We start from the raw sequence: 23,303 nt of genomic DNA, 5'->3' as shown, positions 1-23,303 counted from the left end.
AGTCTTAAAGGGACCCTGCAACACTTTCTCAACTTATTTATAAATCTTAAATGATTTCAGAATGTAGTCAACAAACATATCCTGTATAATTACAGTAAGGTGTCACAAAATACCTCACCCAAAAACTAGTGCGCCATGTCCATCAGATAACTTAGAAACGTGCTCAAAACATATTTTTTTCTCTTTCCCGACTCTTAGATTTCTTTGAGCGCTCGAATTACGTCATTACAGAAAAGTAGCGCATATTGACCGCTTCCTTTCTGTTGCAGCAATAAACGCTTTGGGGTCGCGGGTTCGATTCCCGGCCGCGGCGGCCGCTTTTCTGATGGAGGCGAAAAGCAAAAACTCCCGTGTGTACGAGATTTCGGCGCACGTTAAAGATCCCCAGGTGGTCGAAATTAATTCGGAGCCCGCCACTACGGGGCGCCTCATCGCTTGCGTTGCGTCGGCACGTTAAGCCCTACAATCAATCAATAAACGCTTTGGATGACCAGTTTAGAAAAAAAAGCCACTATGCAAATAACAAACGGAAGGCGGATATTTGTTCTGCGGCGAGAAAATCATGCCCTGCCGCTCACTATTGTCGCAGACTATAGCTTTAACAATACTTTCCAATGCGAAGGAGAGAGAGAGAGAGAAAAGACTTTATTGTCACACGTCCGGCATGCGGGATCCCCACCGGCCGCGCAGGGCGCGGGGGTCACCCTACCTTACGCTACTCTTATAGTCCTAAGAGTTCACGTCGGGCCTAGGACCCAAGGCTTTGGTGCGCCCCTACCCCGCTCGGACTACTCGGGCGGTCGCCCTTTCGTCTCTGCAGGGCCAGGGCAGCCTCGAGCTGCTGGACGGCCCTCCTTTGGTCACTCGGGTCCGCGGACCCCACGCACTGTCTCACTCGCGGCGGTAACGTCTGACCGTCCGCGCACACTGCGTCACAACCCCACATCAGGTGGGCCAGGGTGGCCGTCGCTCGCGCACAAACACTGCACACTTCGCTCGCAAAGAGCTCGGGGCACACGTGGCGCGCGAGCGCCGGGGTTAGCACCGTCTCGGTCTGGAGTTGGCGCAGTCCCACCGCCTCTCGCCGGGTCAGGTCCCGGTGCGGGGGCGGAAAGTCGCGCCTCTGTTCCCGATGCCATGCGAGGATACCGCCATAGTCTGTCAGCGGCGTCTCGTCGTCTTCACTCGTGGTCGTCGTCGCCTCTTCGGGGGCGGGAGCGGCCGCGGTCCGGCACGTGGCGAGACCACGGGCCGCGGCGTCCGCCTCCTCGTTGCGATTCGGGGAGTTCGGCACTAAGTCCCTGCCCGCGTGGGCCGGGAACCACTTTAGCACTAACTGTGTCGTGAGTTTGTCCTCACGCAACACTCGCGCAGCCGCACCGCACACGGCTCCGCGCGCAAAGTTACGGATCGCTGCCTTACTGTCACTCAGTACTGTTCGCACGCCCGGGGAGCACGCGGCCAGGGCTATCGCCGTCTCCTCGGCCTGGCACGCGCTTCGGGCGCGCACGCTACACGCGGTTCTCACTACACCCGTGGTCGCGGACACTGCCACCGCCACGTAGGTGTTCGGTCTGTTCCTGTTACGGGCGGCGTCCACGTACACGGCGCCGTCGTCGTTCTCGTACTGGCGGAGCAGCGCCCTGGCGCGCGCCGCTCGTCTCTACACGTTCTCCGTCGGGCTCACGTTCCTCGGCAGCGGATACACCACCAGTCTCCTGGTCGTCACCTCGCTCAGCGGCGTCAACTCGGGGCTCGGTTCCTCCGGGGACGTCAGGCCCACTCGTTCCAGGAGGCGCCTCCCGACCGCGGAGCGGCCCAGGCGCGTCAGCTGTGCAGTCCTCTGGGCCTCGCTGATCTCCGAGAGCGTGTTGTGTGCTCCCAGAGACAGCAAGGCCGACGTCCGGGTCCCGTTCAGCAGGCCCAGGGCTCCCGCGTATGCCTTGCGGATAGCCGCGTCTATGCGTTGCCGTTCCGCCTCGGTCCACCGGTGGAACGCTCCCGCGTACGCTGCGTGGCTGACTGCAAAGGCCTGCAGCATACGCAGGAGGCTCGCCTCTCGAACTCCGCGCGGCCGCGACGCCACGCGCTTGATCAGGCGTGTCGCTATCCCGATCTTGGTCGCGATGTGACGGGCCGCTGTCCCGTTGGTGCGGTGAGCGTCCACGTACATACCCAGGACCCGAAGGCCCTGGACGTGCGGGACGGGCGTGCCGTCGCCGGCCCTGACAATGATGTTACGCTCCGCTTCCTCTGCGGCTCGTTTCCTCCAGCGTCCCGGCGGGGGCAGGACCAGCAGCTGGGACTTTTGCGGCGAACACCGGAGGCCCGTGCCCTCGAGCGCGGCCTCGACGGCATCCACCGCCGCCTGGAGACCGGCCTCGATGTCCCCGTCGCTGCCGCCGGTCGCCCAGATGGTCAAGTCGTCCGCGTATATGCAAAATTTTATCCGCGGTCCCAGCGTCTCCAGGCGCCGGGCCACCTCGATCATGACCAGGTTGAAGAGGAGCGGAGAGATCACGGACCCCTGGGGGCTGCCCACGCTTCCCAGCACTCTTTCTTCCAGTCGGTCTCCGCCCACCTTCAACCTGGCCGTGCGTCGGGTCAGGAACGATCGTATGTAATCGTAGGTGCGTCTTCCCATGTTGAGCTTCACCACCTGGGCCAGGACCGCCGAGTGCTTCACTTTATCGAAGGCGCTCTGCAAGTCCAGGCCCAGGACGGCGCGGTTGTCTTTCTGCGGGACTCCTCCGGGGGGCTCCAGCACTTCGCGTTGCAGCAACAGCATCGCGTCCTGCGTTCCCAGGCGCGAGCGGAAGCCCAGCATGGAGTCGCTGTAGTGGCCGTTGTCTTCCAGGTAGCGCTGCCACCGGGTGTTGAGGACGTGCTCCAGCACCTTGCCCACGCAGGACGTGAGCGAGATGGGGCGCAGGCCCTCTATCCCCGGCGGCTTGTTCGGCTTGGGCAGCAGTATCGTTTTGGCCGTCTTCCACTGCGGCGGGAGGCGGCCGCTGGCCCAGCAGGCGTTGAAGTATTTCGTCAGGGCCGACACCGCGGCGTCGCTGATGTTACGCAGCGCCTTGTTCGTCACCCTATCGGGTCCTGCGGCCGATCGGCAGTTCAAAGCCTGTGTCGCCTGGCGCACCTCCCATTCTTCGACCTCGCGATCTAGGGCCGGGTTGGGGGCGCCGTCGTACTCGGGGTGGTCTTCGTGCGGGGTGGCCGGCAGGTAGCGGTCGTTGAGTCGCCGGTGCATCTCCTCCTCGCCGAGCTGGGTGGCCGCGGCATGAAGGATCTGCGCCATGCGGTGCCGTTGGTGTTCTTTACTCTTCGTCTCGTCCATGAGGTGGCGCAGGAGCGTCCACGTTCCACCTCGATGGAGTTGACCGTCGGCTTCGCTGCACAGCGCGTACCACTGCTGCGCGCACAGTTGGCGGCTGTAACGCTCGATCTCGCGACCGAGAGCCGCCACCCGCTTGCGCAGCGCGCGGTTGTGGCGCTGGCGCTTCCACCGCCGTTGCAGCGATCTTCGCGCTTCCCCGAGGTGCGCCAGGCGCGGATCCACTCGGTCTGTTTCTTCTGGTACTTCCACTTCGGTCGTGGCTTCCTTGGCGGCGGCGACCAGGCTCGCCGTCCATCGGTCCACGTCGTCCACTTCACCCAGGTCGGCCTCCCGAAATTTGTGCCAGTCGGTGAGCTGTTGACGCAGACACTTGGTTGTCCCGTCGTCCGCCTGTGCGTGACCGAGCGGGATCGTCACTTCGACAATGTAGTGGTCGCTGCCCAGGTTCCATCCCGTGTTGCGCCACTGCGCGGTCCCGCCGCGGGGCAGGAGCGCGAAGGCAAGATCGGGGGTGGTGTCCCGGGCAGTCGACGTGCCGATGCGCGTCGGTTGCTTGGGGTCGGTGAGCAGCTCAAACTCAGCGTCGCCGGCGTCTTCGAGCAAACGTCTACCCTTTACCATCGTGCGAGTGTAGCCTAATTCTTCGTGCGGTGCATTAAAGTCTCCGCAGATCACCGCCGCGGCGTTAACGCCGTGGGCGGCGTCGCGGACCTTGTGCAATAGTGCCTTGAAACGCTGATTCCCGTGTTGCGGATTACTATATACATTGGCTATGTACAACGTGGTCGAGCTCTTCTTCCTCTTGTTTCGTCCTTTCTTCCCCGCGATTACCAGCTCCGTCACGCACGCTTCGACGGCGGAGTCCTTGTAATTCAGGATCTTGTCTTGATCGACGCTCGTAATGCCCTTTCGGACGAACGTGCACACGCCCTGGGCCGCGCCCTTCCCGCAGGTCCGGGCGCTGGGCGGCCGGGCGTATGCACGGTAGCCCGGCAGGGTCGTGATCTTGGGATCTTCTGCGTGCGTCTCCTGGACCGCTATAACGTCGGGTAAGTCCTTCGGCTCTAGCGATCGCATGTGTTGCTGCAGCATTGCCTTGCGGCACCGGTAGCCGTTGGCATTCCAGTGCCACACGATCAATCTGTCACCTTGGGGTCGCTTATCCATGTTTGGGCTTGGCTCCCTGCTGCTGTTGTTGGACTCCCTGGCCTGCGAATTTGGCTTGGCCCATGATGAATTGTTTCAATTCTTCAAATGATTGTTTCATTTCGGACATTTCTTGGCGGAGCTCGGCAAAGCCCTTCTCCATTCTGACCTCGAGGCGGCCGACCCTCTCGTCGAGACGGGTGACCTTCTCGTTGAGGGACCGAATTTCGCGGTCGTGTTTGTCTAATCGTTTGTTGATCTGTCGGATTCGCACTCCATAGTTGATACCGTCGTCCGCGGGCGGGCGGGCGTCCTCGTTACTGGTCACGTTCATGGGGCTTTCGTCCTCGTTGTCGGAGTCAAGCACGGCGGCCCTTCTCCGGATTTTGGCGGGTGATGGCTTGGCCTTCGGCGTCTCCGGCATCGGCGACGGCGGCGACGGCGACCGCGTCGCGGGGGGTTTGGCGCCCAGCGCCGTGAAACTCGCAGGCTGGGGCGTTGCGCCGAACGACCACGTGGTCGCCACCGCCGGTTGCTGCGCTGTCGTTAGCTTGTTGATCACCTCTTGCTGTTGCTTGATGGTGTCCTGTAGCAGCTTGATCGTGGCTTCCAGCTGCGACATCTTGGTCGTCATCGGATCCGCTTGTTTCCTCGCCGGCGTGCGGGAGCGTCTGCGTTCGCCGCCACCGCCGCCGCCGCACGTGGTCGCGACCGCAGCCCACGACTTTCGGTTGCGCGACTGGCTCCGCCTCCGCTCGCCGCTCTTCCCGCGCTCGCGGCTCTTGCTGCGGTTGTCGTGACGTAGTCCCGGTTCTCGAAGCTTCGGGAACTCTTCTTTTCCGGGAAACCGGACCTTGGCCTTCTGGCCGGCCGATTTTGCCGCCTTTTCGGCCGCCATCTTGCGCTCTTGCTCGCGCTGGCGGATCAGGAAAGGAGTCTTATACTTGTTACTGCAGTTACCGGTGCCCGACGCGTGCGGGCCTCCACACAATTTGCAGCGGGGTTTGCACTTGTTGGCGTGGTTGGGTCCGGGATTGGACCGGCCACATGCAAAACAGACTTTCGCGTCCGGACGCGGGCAGACATCTTTGCGGTGCCCAATTTGCCCGCACGTCCAGCACACTTCCTTGTGTTGCCTGTAGAGCCTGCACCGCACCCACAGGCCCGCAAAGTTAACGTGCGACGGGACTTTGACCCCCTGGAACAGCACGATTATTGCCCGGGAGTCGCCGATCCTGTGCGCCGCGAGCGCCGTGGGATTGTGGTCGTGCACCACACATTCCTGAATTTCTTCTGGCGTATAAGCCTGGGAGATGTTGTCGATCACCCCCTTTGCAGTGTTTTCCGGTGCGGCTCTATAGGCAAACACCTCGTAGCTGCGGCCCCCGAGAGAAATCTCCCGCACGCGATCGTACAGCCCGGCGCGTTCTTCGCTGGGAGTACTAATCACCAAAATGTTCTGGCTAACGTTCGGGCACACGGTGTCCGTCCGAAAAGCATTCAACTCAATCTTGGCCGCGGCGGCCACCGCTCGGATGAGCTGGAGCGGGTCCAATTTCCCGACCAGTAGTCCGCCACGAGGCCTAACCACGACCTTGTGTTCGCCCAGGGGCACGTTGGGCATGCGTGCCGCTCTTGCGAATGCCGCGTTCACTTTTTGAGCAAATTGCGCCCTCGTGGGTTGAGAAACGGAGGAACGCTTACCGGGCTGCCGGGCCTGCTGCTGGGGCTCGGCCGAATCCCTTTTGGCGGGGCGGCTGCGTCGGGTCGCAACCACCCATCCGGCGTGGCTCTCTGGCGACGAGTCGTCGATCGGCATGCCACGCACCGTAATCACCGTGCGGCCCGAGCCGCGGTCCAAAAATTCACTCCGGTCCTCCGTCGGGGTCACTTCCATGTCCGTCGAGGGTCCCGACGACGACATTTCGGCCGCGATGAGGTCCGATGCACACACCGAGGCGGCCGGAGCCGTCGCTAGGCCTCGCCGGCCCGTTAGGCTTAGCGCACTCGCCACGCCGATTTCAGAGCTATGGGCCTAAAATGCCCAAAAATGCACCGATTTGGAAACTTCTTTCAGCCGATCGGAGCTATGATCGAGCTGAAACTCCACGCACCTTTTCGGTCGAGTTGGGGCAGGATGGACCGCCGAAATTCTTCATGCCACACGGAGCCGACGTGAAGTGCGTCCGCTCGCTCCGAACCAAGTACACTCAAAGGCTGTCCCAATGCGAAGGAAAGGTGAAAGCTTTATCGGAAGTGTTGCGGTGTCCCATTAAATCTGTCTCGGACATATGACATTTAAGTTCCGTGTTACTCTGTGACAAAAGAACTTGCAAATAATCTTTCCACGGAATTTTTCAAAGAATAATTCCAAAGGTGGAATTATATTATGGAGCGCTGTCAAAGTGCCAGCACGCTCCGCCAACTTCAGTGGACATAGAGTGTTTCGTTTTTTTTTTTTGTGCACACAGATATTGACTGAACGGAGGTACCACTTCATGCCATAAAACATTGTTAGGGTTGGCTGGTCCTAGCTTTTACGCCGCTCTATTATGGCTGTCTCCCCATAATTTCAAGTAAATTTGTTAAGATGACGACTTTTCCATGACGCGTTTCCACAAAGTAACTAAGATTACTTTCCCATAGCACGAGATTTGTCCGATGTTTCTATTGCTACTGAAGAATTTGTTCTAAATCCGCTGCTAAAGTAAACACGAATTTTTCCTCTTTATGCCTAAACTCCAGAGTTTAACGCGTATACATATATGCGAAATGACCCTTTTCAGTGCTTATTACACGCTCATACGACCTAGATTTTTCGCGCCTTGAGTTCAGGTCTACATTTATAATTAATACAAATGTGGCTGAAATGAACAAAATAAAAATCTCGCTTATGACGAGCAGCTACGTTTCGTTAGCGGGTGCGGTCCTTTCGCAAGTTTCCCGGCAGCGGTATGCACACCGGAGTCTCTAAGTGCCAAAGTTTGAATCCAGAGCCTCTGTGCGGGCTGTGTCGCAAACTGGGCACGGGGACCCCAGGCGATAGACGAATGCCTGGCCTGCGAGATGTCTCTACCTCGGGTGTGTAGGGAGTACACGGGCGTGGGCAGCGTGTCCTTGTACCACAGCACCAGTGTCACCGAGTCTTTGTACGTAGATGAGTTGCACGGCAGCAGCGCCTCTTCACCTGCCAAGGACGTCATGTGAGCAACTGCGGGGGAAAAATGTGAAGAACTCACGGGTCAGGTACAACTTGCCGGCAGGATGAACATGTTCATTAGTAATTCCGTATTTGCAAGCAAGGAAACGATTCATTAATGCGACTAAACGCGTCCAGCAAGCAGAGTGGAAGCTTTGCTACTTCAAACAGCAGTTAGTCACGAGATTACTATATAAAAAAATCATACAATCAAATATGACGCATTATTAAGCAATTCTTTCCACTTGGAAAGTTAGCAATTTGCAGAGCTTTCACTAAACTTTTTTCCCCAATTTTTTGCTGCACAAAGATGATTTGCAATAGCTTCAGTTCAGGCACATAAAGGGAGGCCCAACAATTGTCGCCCCTTCAGTCTTCCGGCGTTCCTGGCGATACTGCTCTCGAATTAACTCATCACAGGAATTTCGATATTTCCAACAATACACCCAAAAGTTCTCTTGTGCGAAGGCTGCGGCGGTTTTTTCTTTGCCGTAGCCTCGGCCGAGGCAACGGTTTTCCAAATGACAGAGGTTCAAGCGCCAGCTCCGTCTGGCTGACGGTGCGTTCAAAGGCAGCTGACCCCTCTCGTGCCACGGCCTTGTGGACATAGCTGCGGTCCATGGCTTGCGTCTCGATTGAGACATTTCCCCTGTCTTCCCCACCGACAACCACCTGTCAGTTATTCCTTGTCGCATGTCTTCCAGCATTCCTACGCCTGAAGTCGTTTCAAGGTCGTTCGTCGACGGTACACACATGTGGCACGTTACTTTGCGGCACAGAGCGCAAAAATCGCCAGAGCGTAAAGACCTTTCACAGTAAAAGGCAACCGAAACTCCCAGTGTGAAAAATATGATAAGGAATTACAACCTTTCCTCCAGACCAGGAACTTCCAGCAAACAATATAGCTCCCATACCATGCACCGCAGTCATAGGTGCTGCAGGGGACTACATATTTGCCTACGCAACTGTACTCGCCAAAAAAATTCATCTCTGAGCTTCGTACGCCCCCGACACGAACCTTGAACGTTAGGCAACGCACGATAAAGTATAAGATTGGACTCCGCTTCCCTAAGTGGTAGTGTTCGCACGCTTTGGACGCTCCACTTGTAGTGCTGCACTCCGACCTTTTGGGGGGATGCGTAGCAACGGGTTTCTCTTTCACGTGGTGTTCTTTTTTTTTTCTCTCTCGAAAACCTTGATTGAGGGGTTTGGGTCTTTTCAGAACGATGCGGCCGAGGAATTTCTTTCTCGATTGCCAGCCCTGCACGCCAATATGTTGAAAAACCGGCATGTTCATTTTTTTACGCCATGCTGCTCTCATTGACAGGGTGCTTACATACGCCAATCCCGAATATTCCCAGTGAGGAAAAATAGGCTTACACGGAAAAGACTAAATGATCTTAACATCCGCGGTGGATGTTTACGAATACGTGGGCATCTCTGGCGGCCCTCCCACGCGCGAACTTTAATCTCGACCCATACGCCTTGCCCCGCCTTAGAAGCCCCCAAAAAGGTGCTTCTCGCCCACGCCTCATACACTGTGTGCTAACAGTGCTTTACGCGTTACCCGCATCAGTGGTCACCTTTTGCTCGTTCGAGCAGCAGCATTGGCTGCCTGGTTCTCGTTGTGTTGTCTATCGGTGTCGGAATTTTGCGGCCGTCATTTCCTTTCCTTTCTGTATTGCCGCCCTCCACTGGCTTCATGCACACTTCGTTTTACAATGCGTACAAGCGGCGAAGGAATCACAGAACCTGTGGAGACGGCGTGCGACCGGCGCACCAGCTGATGCAGTTGGCGAGCCCCCAGCAACGTCGGCTGCGTGGCAGAGGCGACGCCACCGTATCCACGGTGGCACTGAATTTGTTCTGTGTTACCGCCTGTGTTTCTTTCACTGTTCTGTGGCTCTGGGTAGGGATTAAGTCCGAAAATGTTTGCCAAACGTGAACCACCTGTTGAGAACGCAAAAAAGGGGATGATGGTAAAAAGTTTCACATAACATTATTACACATTTAGTTGCGTCCTTCTTTGCGTGTCACCCAAGCTTCTTGTGTTGTAAGGAGACCCATCTAGAAAACAAACTGGCAACAGAAAGTAATTCAGCACATTACCACACAGATGTTCTCCGTGCAGAGCGAAGCGTATAGACCCCAAATTCCTGAAGATACCCTGCTCGATAGGATTAGTTCTCTATAGAGGTTGAAGTCGCGTGGGCTATCTGCAACATCGCTAAACCTTTATTTCACCGTTCGAAGCAGGCGAGAGTACTTTCTTGATATCGACGCACAGCGTAAACACGAAAACGCGCAGAAAAAGAGCTATACCTAGATATGCCCCTGAATCAGTAGAGGGTGCAGACAAAGCGATGTTTAGCTTGGTGTGTTTGTGCGTGCTTTCAGCTGCGTGAGTTCACGTATCTGTTCGAGATGGCCACGCACACAGAAATATATTGGCGTAAAAGCCGAACAGACTAGTAACTTCCCGGATCGACGTGTCATCCCGTCGTAATGGCCGAACATATGACGATATAAAGGGATGCAGCAGGATTCGTTTCCCGAAGCCGTCTCAGATGAAAATCCCGAAAGTATTTTCCAGACTAGACAGTCGCCGACTTATGAGATTGTCGATGGTGTGCAGAAAAGGTCAAGAAGGGCAGCTTCAGCGGCTCTTCCGTCATTTCTCTGCAGTTGGAGAAGATACATGAAAGTGCATTCCTGGACGCGAGTTTCCATTTGTCTTCTTTTTTTATCGGTTGAGCTGCTCGCTAACCACCTGGGTATCGAAAGGCTCGAGCACATTGAAGGGTCGGTATGCCATAGGCAACGTGATAGGAATCTTCCCTTTAGTTCAGTGATCATCCGCAATCATCCATCTCCCGTCGCAATATTCCCTCGTTCTTACTCATTATCCCTCGGTATCGTCGCTTCCCGGTGGTGTTGCAGCCTCAAACACGCCACCCGCTCACGAACCGTTGCTTCAACGGCTCTAATAATAATCGGACGGGCTCTTTCGCCGTCGGCGCAGATAGCGCGGCTCCAGCGCGACTAGTTCCTTTGAACATGACAAAAAATAACGGCGAAAGGGCTCGGCCTGAAACAGACGACCGTGGAACGAGCTGTAGTGGTAGCCACAAGGCAAGGAACGCCACTGAATCACGGAAGGGAAACGGGATGAAGGCAAACTGGGCAACCGCCGGTAAATAGTTTTTTCTTATCACGCCTGGAAATCATCCCTTGGAAGAATCGACCAAACACCAAGAGAATGCCCCCGCTTCCTCCCGTTTTATCTTTTTTGTGAGGGTGCCGCCTGTGGTACGGCCGAGAATGCCTTGCCATGCCCTCTTCCGCACTCCCACAACTTCATGCCTCCCTCCCGTCCCGCGCAATTCATCAGTCGCTCAGAGTGAATGCAAAACACCCAGATAAATGAACCGTTCTTGCTTCCTTTGGTGTTGCACGACTTGCCCTTTCCACGCTGTTTACACTGCGTCGCTTCATCTCTTGCTTTTAGGAACGATCGAAGGGATTACGTTTGTTATCTCCTGCCTACAGTTTTGCCCGTGTTTTTATTTTCCTCTTCATCGACACGTCCCTGTGGTTCCAGAGGGTGCCGCGCACGCCGTGGTCTTTCAGACGCATCGCTCCTATAAGAACGTCCATCTCTTTCCCAATCAACGCGAACCTCTTCCGTGGTTTTCGCTTCGTGTGTGGGCTCGCGTACCTTTTTTCCCTATCGAGCTATCGAGCGCTAGTGTCGAGCATTGTTGTTTCCGGCGTTTTCATCTTCTCTTACAGGAGTTCGTTCCTCCACTGCCAATAGCGAAGCAATTTTTTTAGTGCTGGTTTGAGGGCAATCTGTTTGTTTTATGCTTCCCTTCCACACTCCCAATAGCTTAAATGTATTATTTTCGTTTTTTTTGTACTCTTACCAGATGGTTGCACACAGCCGTTTTCTCCACAAGACACGTGCGGCAATCTTCCTTGCGAAAGGCTGAACGTATGCGCTTTTTGGTGATGCATTCTGAAACATGCAAGAAAGGAAAATGACCTCTAAACCGATAAAGCAAAACCACAAGCGCCCGGGGTGTTGCTTTTTATAGCCGATAGCGTTTTTTGAGCAAGGTGAACCGCGAAAATTTGGTCGGTCGATTTTTCGGTCGGTCGGTCAGTCGGTCGGCCCGTGGGTCGGTCGGGGTCGGACGGATAGACGGTTAGTTGGTCGGTTTTTCGGTCCTTCGTACAGTGAACTAGAATGTCTTGATCCAGTGGCGCGAACGGGAGCGCTTTGCAGCGTTCGGGCTGAAGCAAAGCGCGTCTACCGCCGCCAGGGGCGCCACTGCGCCTTCTTCGAAAACGGTACCGCGGTTGCACGGGCCGTTCCTTGGGGCGCTCGCCAGCTATTGCCGCTGCCGTTTTTTACTGTGGTACAGTAATTAACCTTTATGGAAGAAAGATGCTCACTTTTGTTGTCCCTGTACTTTTCTAAGAACGTTTTGTTGCTTATCAGACCCGTTTGAGCCATCGGGCAACGGCTACAAACAAATCGTCTGCTAGCGGCGCAGACGGTACGAGCGGATGTGCGATACGTTGGCGGCGCGCGGTCGGACAAACTCTCCGTCTGTTTATGGCTGAGGCCGGCCTTTCATTTTCTGCGTGTTTTACGTTTCCGTGATGTTCCACAGAAGCAAGAGGTATACAATCGTCAGGAATATAGTTATTGCGAGTGCTGTCGAATAGAGGTTGGCCAGGCCGGGTACGCGATGTCAAAACGAAGGACGGACACCTATTGCTTTGCTCCGGGTTGTCACAGTGGTTACCCTGCAGGTGCTCCCAAGGCGTCTTTGTTCGCCGCTCCTTTGGACGATGAACTGTGCAAAAAGTGGGGACAAAATTTGGGAAGACTGGACAAACTCTTGACCATATCTTCAGCCGTTGGTGAGCGCCACTTTGAGCCCGAGTGCTTATTGCGTGATTACATCCACGTAATAAACGGCTGTAAAGTGCGACTTGTACGCGGGAAGCTGTCACTGGCTCCAGGTGCTGTACCTACCATCCTGCCTGACTGTGCTTCGAATTCTGCGCGGAGCATGCACGCGGAAGCCGCAAAGGAAAAGGCGGACAAGAGTTTTAGTTTCGGCAGCCAGCAAGCAAGCTGAAGAGCCGAAAAAGATGAGGTGCACCAGCCACAACACGAGGCTCTCTCTCCGCAGTGCTCATCAAATGAAGTCGCAAGTTCTGTGGAATGATGCTTTCACAATGAGCCATCTTCAAGAAGTCAAGCTTCGTTCAAAGCTCTGGTGCCGGCTAAATTGTGCCGACGATCGAAACGTTCGTTTCGCTATACGACATCGATACGAAAAAAAAAAAAAAAGCTAGACATTTTCACGAGAAATCTGTGCTCTTCTATCCACATGACGACAAAGTGTCGTCGCAAACATTCTTTTCGTGGTGTGTTATGCGGAAGCGGTGACATATATTCCCTAGCTGTTGCGAACAGTGTGCTGCAAGAAGCTGACAGCAGTTCGGCCTGCAAAGGGGCCATGATGACTAGGAGGTTTAGTGATGTATTACACGTGCTAACACAGAAGCTGCGATCTCAAACGACACATTTGGAGACGCTGCCTTCAGCACTAAGTGCCTGGGGAAAGTTTCCTCTGAAGGTAATTTGTTTATTGCAAACTTTGCTGCTGAGAAAATCAGCCGGGTGCTACTGGACGCGTGAATACTGGGTATAATTTGCTTTTGTAGAGTGAAATTCACAAGTAGGTTCATGCCGGGACTTTATTACAGTAAATATAAAAAGTAAATCCATTCGTAAAGAATTAAACATAGCAGTTGTCCGCCGGCAGCACATCGAACGCGTACGCTCGCATCGATCGTCTGCGCAGGTAGCAGACGACACCAAACAACTCGATTTATAGCCGTTTCCCTACAGCTCAAACGGCCAGATTTGCAACAAAACGTTCCTAGCAAGGTACGGAAATGCCAGACGCGAGTAGCATTTTTTTTTAAGGGTTAATTACTACCCAACATCGGAACAGCGACAGCCTGCCGCGGCGGCGCCTTTCGAAGATGGCGCAGCAGCGCCACCTGGTGTTTTCTACACAGAAGAGCACGCCCCTTCCTCGCCGTTCGCGCCACTAGATCATTCTAGTTCACTATAGTCCTTCGGTTGTCCGGAAGGCCAGTATGGCAGTCGGTTGGTCGGTCACGATTATAACCTGTAAAATTACTGGAGTGCCTTGCATGCGTCATCATCTGTACAGTCTATTGACTTTTCATCCACTGTGCATTGCTATTGCGGTGGCGTATTTGTAAACTGAATATCCTAAAACCAAAAGCACTGCTGCTGACTGTGGCAGCATCAAGGCGCTACTTTGGGGCTTAATCATCAAAAGCAATTGGCGGTGAGATGTTTGAGTGGCGCCCCCTGGCTGTGACGTCGGCTTAGGGACTCGCTCCGCTGTCGTCTGCTACATTCACGCCGCTGCTATTCGCCGCGAGCTCGACATGTAGGTGGCGACAGCGTCGCGCTGCTAGTGTGGATGCTCCGCTGAGCGGCCCGTAAGAATGCACACTGTGGGCGCGCTTCGTGCCTTTTTCCCGCCGTATGTGCGCACGAAAGGTGCAAACAAGAGTGCTATTCTGTAGTTCGGTTCCTCAACGTTGAATGGATAGCATGGAAGCGGCAGTCAGTTTTCATTACTACGCCAAAAAAAGCGACGACTCATCGGGAATCTCAGAATGGCCGTCAAGCTCGATCTGTCCAGACTATGGCTTTGAGCCTTCAATAAAAGCATAAATAGAAACAAATCATAAAGCCTCGATCTCTGAAATTCAGTTTACAACGGCAATCTCAATCGCTTTCACTGGTAGCATGACGCATTCTTGCATTTGTGGGATGCCCTGAAAAGGTAACACTACTCAACTGCCCCGAAATTCTTTCTAAGAGCTTACGATATATTTTGTGTGTTCAAAAGGCAACATAAAATTACTGAATTTTCATCAGCGCAGAAATATAAATGTAACCGCTCTAACGGTTCTTTTAAATGACATTTTAACGACTCTGAAGGAAGGTTTGATGAATAACGGTTTCGGATCAATTATTTACGGCTTTCGTCGCAAGTGAACTTACGAATTGAATTGTCAACGCACGCAGTAAAATCAACATCTCATGTTTAGCTAGGTTTTCGCAAAGTGACAAGCAGGTTTACAGTGTGCAAACCAAGCTTCTGGGACCTCACAGTGAGCACAAAGTTTCTGTTACGGCGGCTCTGTCGACCATTTGCGTTCCTTTTAAAATCTAACAGGTGCCTGCAACAGCGAGATGTGTTTGCATTCTTGCGTATAAGGTCGCTTACGAACCCTAAAGATGGCAATAAATGAAGTTGTGCTGTTGCAGATGTAGTAAAACATTTCCTTTTTATTTCTCGTTGCGAATGAGCGCAACGGGTTCCCGGTAACTACTTTGTTTTGTAAACTGAATATCGCCTTTGTCTTGGCATTATAATTCTTGAGGATTGGTTAAAAAATGAAATTCTGTGCATTTAGTTTTTCTTCGGGAAGAGGGGGGGGGGGGGGGGGTTCCTGCCAACGTTGCAAGAGCAGCGAGAAGAGAACGCATGTAACGCGAAAAGCCAAACTATGGTTATCAGTATTACTTACAATCGAAACTACACTAGGCGTCGTGTTCTGTAGCGGTGAAAAAGCAGTACGTATTTTTAAAACTGATTAACCCCCCTTTGGTCCGGCATTGTCCAAGAATTGCGGCTCGCCTTTTTCAAAATTGTATTGAAAGCAAGCATTGTGGGAAAAATTAAAATAAAAAAAAACAGCGAGTCATGGCACACACCCCTCCCACATGTGGGCAACAACGTGCAATATATTACGCATTTTCTCCTCTTTCTTTAAACTTAGGTCCACCTTAATGACCATATTAGGCATTTGGTTATGCTGAGTGAGACACGTGTTTGGAAAAGGTGATTCATGTCGGATTTGAAAATGATATCTATGAACATGACACACGAAATGCCACATGACAGACGCAAACTCACAACTGCCTAATTTTACCGAAGAATCCCCCTAAATACTCTTGCGCATCGATAGAAACGTGTTTTAAATAATACTTGAAATTAGCAACTCGATACAGTTGAATAAATGTTTGTTCCTCCTCCTCGGTATAAACAACGACTGTCCAAAAATGGTATTTACTTTAGAAAAGGTACGGGAAGGACACGATCACAGAGGCGCTTGTGGGTCTAAATAACGTGTCCGGTAATGTATGGCCGATAGTGCACGGGTCGTGTGCAGTGTAAATGTTTTTGTTTGTTTCTTCTTTCTATAAGGACACAGCGCAATTTTACAAGGGTGTGGAATTTGCAGGCGTATGCACAGGACTTGTCGCTTCTTACCCGTTTCGCGTACTAAACTTTTATCCTCTAAATAATCTCCACGCCACCTTCAAAAAGCACCCTTCGACGTTCCCGAAACGGCAGACGACTGCACTCAACAATAAGAAAAGTGCAATGTGTGGAAGCAATGTTTATAACACGTTTCACACTCAAGCGGTGACCAGGGCGAAGATGTTTCGTGGAATTAAACCAGCGCATTAACCCGCAACGGCCGCTGATTATTGCTTTTCTAGAGGAAATGCGCAAGCAGAGGTAACTATGTCATTGCTTACTGCCAAACGAGCATACATATTGGTTGTTTTGTCGGGTGCAGCGCGCGTCTTGCGCCACACGCAACGTGAAAAAGCAGACGACGCGAGAGCGCCATCCACACTAGGAGCGGTTCGTCCCGCGGCCGCCAGGGGCCGACTGTGTTCGCGCTCGGGGCGAATACCCGCGGCGTGGTAGTCCGCTTGTGACTGGCAGCAGTGCCTGTGCTAGAAATCGCCCGCTTTTATGCTTTGGTGCTTTAAAAAGCGTATTTTCGGTCAGATTCTGACAGTTCTGAATAATTTCAAGCTTCATCATGCACAAGTTTACAACACACGAGGAGAGAGAAAACGACTTTCATAGAGCATTGTCCAGACGATCGTGTGTATTCCGTTCTATCTAGCGCATTTGCGACCTTCAGTGCTCAGAGCTATTCGATAAGTATTCAAAATACGTAGGCTTCCCTAAACTATTTCTGAGATGCTCTTATGAAGACTCAACAGTCTAATGCTACACACCAAGCAGCGGGTCGCACAGCAGGAAATAAAACGGGTGTCTTCTATTTCTTTCATTGTTGACTTGCGTTAGATGAATGTTTTTTTCTGTGCCCAACGCATTAATTTTTTTGTACTGTCCCAAACGTTCTAGGAGGTTTGGAAATGTTTGCGAGGCCCACAAAGTTCGTGTGGATATTTTCTTCGGGCTGTACGGTATACAGTACCTTCTTCAGAAATGGGCTTTCCTTATGGCTGCGTACAAAAGTACCTACATACCCACAGCGTGCGTTGTTTATTCACATGCAAATGCAATTTTGTGCTATATACGCCACCGCAAAACAGCGCCGATGATGTTGTCCACAGTACTCCAAGGCAGCTTTTGTGCACCAAATTTCTAGCGAACCATCGTTATCGTAACAAACTCAATCTCAACCCGAACACTTATGACATGATTACGGTGTTGAAGGCTTGATATACTTCCTAACGAACACAATAAATAGTATACATGCTGGTTTTCCCTATAACACAATTCGAAACAGATGAATATGTCCAAACCGCTCTTTATTGTTTTCCAACCCCTTCAGTCGCAAAGAACAAATCCTGGCCTACTCGGGATGACGTTCGATGAATTGAAGAAAATTACTCTCTCATCTTGGACCGGGGAGCCTGACCACTAACTAGCTCGATTTTACTGTTAGTTTTCTCCTCCTCCTCATCCTCCTCCTCTTGAGTGCAGTTTTACTATAACGCCTATCTGAATTGGGATTATATGGCTGTGGCAAATGTAATGAAATATTTCTCGAAATCTGAACAAACATATTCTTACTGTATCTTTGCCACACAGGTAACTCGTTTTGCTCAATAAGCCTTTATACTGGTTAGAAGCCCGGTATAAAACTAGCACGCGCCTATACACACAGTGGGTTATTTGGAACTCAAACTACAGTTTTTGCGGCACATAGTGCATGTCGCATACGTTTATTCCATGACAACGTAAAGTGACTTTATACAATAGTTTCGAGTGTTAGGCAAGGTTGCCAAATCTGTTTTCCTTACATACGATTAGCTGGAATCATAATGCCTTCTGCCAAAGCCGACAGCCCCAAGGGCCTAAAATTTGTTTTGGTCTTCCATTTTGGCTGTTGTCATTGTCAGGCTCCGGCTGTTACCTTTGTTCGAAAGATTGCTGAATACAGAAGCTGACGCCTAGGTCCGACTCTTCGCGCTACGCACAGAACCAGCTTCGCAGCAATGCATGGGCGACGCCGGCAATATTTTTTTTTCGGAGCGGTATTAAAAAGTATACTTAAAAGCACGCCTTGTGCTAGTTTATGCGATTTTAAGTCTTTTGTTACGCAAAAAAGTTAAGCCTACGCGAGATCTGCTGCGGACAAGCACTAAAAGTCAACCTCGCGCAAAGAAACAGCAGAGAGAGCGAGCCCGAGTGAAGCAGACGACAAATGCGAGAATCCCTAAGCCGACTTCACGGAGGTGCGCTCCGCAGCGCCGCCCGTGGTCGCGCTCACCGCCAATACCACGATCATAATCACGTCTTACTCTAAGCTATTGGTAGAATCCATGGCTAGGATGTATGACTCTGGGTCCCTTGATTTAGCCAGTGGTTGGAGGTCGGGCGCCTCTTAGACGACTCAAATACGTTTTAGAGACGATAGTTTTTGTTGGGCTACCTAAATGTGGAAAACATTGGCCGCGTATCTGCTCACTTAGCTGCAAATGTCGTTGAAATACGATAGTTTTCTTCGCCCCTCCCACGTAAGTGTCCCTCCTCTCATTCCCGCCCACCTTTCCCGTTCTTCCCCTCCCGGCTGTCTCCTCCAACGATAAACACGGCGGAGGCCCCAACACGATGTTATTAAACCCTTGCGCTTCTGTTCGATCTGCATTCACTTACATCCACCCAAGGAGTCATAAAAAGAAGTGTGATAGGAGTAACGTTTAAGGGGAGAAATGGGCATCGTAATTAGAGAACAAAATCGTGTAACACAATTGGTAGCCCAAACTTAACCCGGCATACAATACAAAAGACAAACAGCCGGCGGACCTCTTGTGTAACACAATGGCAACCAAGGGGAGAGGTTAGATCCAGAGAAAGACAGACACCCCGGAGGAGGTACGAAATTAGAAAATTTGGTTACAAACAATAGATTCGGGTGACGAGGGCAAATAGCGGTTGGAAATCAATGGAGCGACTTTAATGCTGCAGTCATTATCATCATCAACGTCGTCGCCGTTGCTGCCGTCGCCGTCATAGTGCACTGCAGCAGAAAAGCATCTCCTTTGATTCAGAGGCTTTGACAGCCTACACCAGGCTTCTCGTTCTGGGTTCTCCAGACATAAATGAACTGATTATTGTGATAAGGATTGTGATGACGGCGTCGACGACAAAAATAGTAATAACAACTATATTGATAATAGTAGTCTTAATAATGGTAGTATTTAACATACTACTGATAATATTTTAATGATAGTGAACCGCAGAAAGAAGGTGATTATGTTCACGGCAATAATAATCTTCTCTTTCGTCGTGGTCACTTATCTATACCAGTAAGCTCGCCTCCTACCAGATAGTTTCAGGGTTTAGGCAGTCATGAATTTTTTTTCCGGCCTGGAGTGCGTTTAGTAGAACCAATGTGCATAAGTTTGCGTTTGTATATCGAAAGAACGATAATCAGAGAAAGTTTTATTGTCGTCTTATAAATCAGCGATATTTTCTTTTAAACTTGGCTGCGCCAGAATTGTTCCAACATTTCAGACAAAGCGTGGTGTTATGATTATTATTATCGTTACTGTCGTCTCTTGAAGAAGGGATGAGGGCGGAACGGACAGTGGGAGATGGCACGTTATACATAGCGTGTGATTCAGCACAGAAACCCGTAACGCGACTGATCATTTTCACCTCTGATATTTTTACGCCACATCTGCAGGTTGACTTTAACGGCATTGGACTGCAATTTAAGGACCAAAGAATGCGTCTCAATTGTGTTTCCGGCTCCCCAGAAAACTTGACTCAACAATGTCAAACGCGTTCCTATTAGACTAACTCTTCAGTTACTGGCTCTTGCAGAGACGCGCCCTGGCTTGGATTCAAAGCCCCCAGCGTTGGCACACATCAGCAGCAAGAAGCAACGGCGAGGTAACGGTGCTGTCTAAGTAAGGAACGGGTCACACAGTGGGGGCACTTTGTCGAGCCCACAAAAGCTTAGCGAGTGCACAGACACAGCATCGTCCTTCCTTAACTGGGTCGGAAAAAAACGCACAAAACACGCACAAGGTGTGTATGTGCAATACTGAGAAAAGTACTCCAATCGATGATTTTTTGTAATGGCTGTGGGATAGGAGTAGAGCGGAAAAAGGGCCGAGGTGGGCGCTTTCCAACACACTGACGCTCGTGTTGTTTTTGCCGCTTAGTCGTGAAGGAAGAGGCTCACCTCACCTCTGTCCTCAGCGCCATTAAGGCGTACTTACTATCCCTGACACTTCCGCGTTCTCCTTTTCACTTGTTTGTTCCACTTCTTTCTGTTTTCGAAGGAACGCTCTTCAGGCCGTTACAAAGCGACGCCACCCTTTGCGGTGCGCTGGACGCTGTCCCTGCGTGGGTCGGCTGCTATCCCGGCCAAACTTTTATTTTCCCTAAAGACCCTCCTTCCCCCGGCGTCTTCCTCCGCTTCCATTTTTGTCCGGCTCGTTGCTCGGTTGCAACCGTGAGCAGCCGTGGAGCTCGGGGCGTAAGTGGGAGTCCATGGTTGCTTGCTTCGTCCTTCAGGGTTTGCAGGACTTGCGATATTAAGATTTCAAACTTCCTTCCTGCTCTTCCATGTCAGCTTTCGTTTTTGCGTTGCATATTTTCTGGAAGGCAGGCGGTAACTTCATTCGTTGGTGTAGTTTAGGGTCTCCGTCTCTGTCTTTCTTTGGTTGCTCGACTTGAGGGTGAGAGCCGTAAACACGACGGGTAATTGTTTTCGCGAACTTGCACGCTTGAAATCGTGCCCGCTTATGGCGTTCCTGCCTTACAACAAGCCTGCTTTTTGCCGTAAACGCTTTTTGCTAGTTCAGTGTGCACGCTATCCCGGCACACTAGTCGCGGCCGTCGCTTCCAGTTAAGGCGACAAAAACTACCTGTTTTCTCAACCCTGCAGTGTTGTAGGACGTTTTTAGGGACAGACGAGAGGACATGGTCGCTGCCATTTTCGTATAGTTTATTTTTCGGGGTAATTTTAAAGTGAGTACTTTTTTGGCGTGTGTCTGTGGCCATGTGGACATCACCCTCTGTCTGGGGCAGGTATTCCAGCGCATGCGCGGACGATCCGAGATGTGAAACAAAAAATGTCGCAGAAGCTCCCAGCTGCGAAGTGTCGGACGGTGCGCAAGCATTGTTTTCGTGAACTCATCTTTGAACACACCCTCCATACCAGGAGTGACATGTATACATATGGCGTAGCTCCTTATTCGTGAGCTTTTCGTTGAAGAGTCGCACAACCGCACCGTTGCACGCACACGTCCGCACTGTTCCACACCATTCAAGCAACCGGGCGAACCTCGCCGTCACGTGACAGGACGTGCTGTGGTTTTCACCGGTACAACGACCATTCTGTAGCCAATCTTCTTACGCGTTACAGACGGACATGCAGATTTCATGGGGAAGGGCCCAATAATGCTTACGCACTAAAACAAAATGGTTTTTACAAATTGCTTGCGAGTTGGCGAGTCGGTTTATGATCGTTCATAACTGCGTCATCCCACACTGCGTCGTCTGTGTTCTTTCCGACCTATCTCTGTTCTTGGTTCGAGGTGTCCACACTTAAGATTTTGCAAACTCGGAGGTTTGATGGCCGAACCATAAAAACCCTGCTTATAAAGCGGAAATCGTAACCGCTAGGCCATAATTCTTTTTCTTTAAGCAGCACATATAAAGCCGTACGGTTTTTTCGGCGTTCACTTTCTTTTCACAACAGTGTTGAAGCATTTTAAAGCTGACGCCGACCGCACCATTTCGAGAATCACATCTCCCATATCGTGAGTATGAAAATGAAGGACACACATTCAAACAACTTTCCAAACTAAAATTTGTGGTTGCCCATACAAAGCCCGTTTATCGCAAAGGAAACACTGGCCACATTTGAGGTACACAAATGCATTAGCAAGCGGGGAAGCATTGTTTTATTGAAAATTACACCATAGAATTCATTTTTACCGCAACAGATTCAATCAGATGCATCTGTGGTAAAACTACTGGGTCGACCTATCTGGAGAAGCGACATAGGTGAAACCTCTGTTTCACTATCTTCTCGAGCACACGACCGGCTTTATAAATAGTGACCATGCGCGCTGATTCCACACGCCGAATTTGTTATTGCTTCTTTGGTGTCTTTTAGTTTTGTCGACGCCACTGCATCGGCTGGAGCTGCATTTATTTCTCATTTCTCCGCTGTATACGCGTTTGCTGGGCCTTCCATCGTTGTTATTTTGTCTTTCCCCGGGTACGTTGTGATCAGTCTTTGCCGATTCATACCGGGGGAATTGCAGACATTATCTGTGCTCAACGGTGTGCTTAATTAAGAGTTTAAGGCGAAATTGTTACTCGCATAGGATAATAAAAGCCCGCTCACTGTGAGTTTGCGTTTCAGTGAGCGTAGATGACTTGCTCGACAATGAGTTTGAGTTTGTTTATTTAGTTATTTCCATTTAACCCTAAAGCCAGAGGCACCTAAAGATGGGATTAGATGCAAAGATACAGGTCAAATACAAAATTGATTGGATTAGTACAGGCTTGTTAGGTTCCTGGGTATACAAAATTAGCTAGTGCGGTGCGAAAACGTTGGTGGTCGACAATGGTGGCTGCTGGTCCGGGAAGGTGTGTTTAATTTTTTTGAAGTGTGTGGTATGAGAGTATACGAGTGAGAGGTGACTCCAAAAATAAATTTAAGTATAACACGGTTGTAACACGCACCGGTGCGAAGCAGCCTACTAAGCCGTCAGCTACGGCAACTGGACTTCAGTACACACGCCTCAATCTCACCAGAGCTGTCGTTACGTTGCGTTTGCAATGGTGTCCGCAAACCTTAAAGGTTATTCACCTGGTCTCGTTCGTAAGGGGCTTACACTAATTCACGACCCACACGGTTAAAAAGCATCGTGAACAGATACAAACTTTTTTTACAAATAAATGAAATTCTCCCTGTGACCCAGTTTGCTTCTCTTAGAAATGTATCAATTCTTTACTTTTATAAAAATTAAACAAGAAACACAATTTGGTTTATCCAGCTTTCGCCAAATGGCAGTAGCTGTCTAGCCAGCGAGAGTTTTGTTTAGTTTAGTAAAGACGCTACACATTTTCAAAATAAGTATGATAGGCCGTTTGGAGTCTTTTCGTTGATCTACAAAGGGTTTTCTACTGGTTCGCTATGTTTTTAAGCCCGTGCGTCATGGAGTAACTCTCATAG

Source organism: Haemaphysalis longicornis, unplaced genomic scaffold, assembly GCF_048455015.1.
Source record: "Haemaphysalis longicornis isolate Haplotype H1 unplaced genomic scaffold, Haemaphysalis longicornis Haplotype H1 scaffold_4, whole genome shotgun sequence".
In the NCBI taxonomy this organism is placed as follows: Eukaryota; Metazoa; Arthropoda; class Arachnida; order Ixodida; family Ixodidae; genus Haemaphysalis; species Haemaphysalis longicornis.
The sequence above is the reverse complement of the archived record's forward strand: the minus strand, read 5'-3'. Positions refer to the sequence as shown.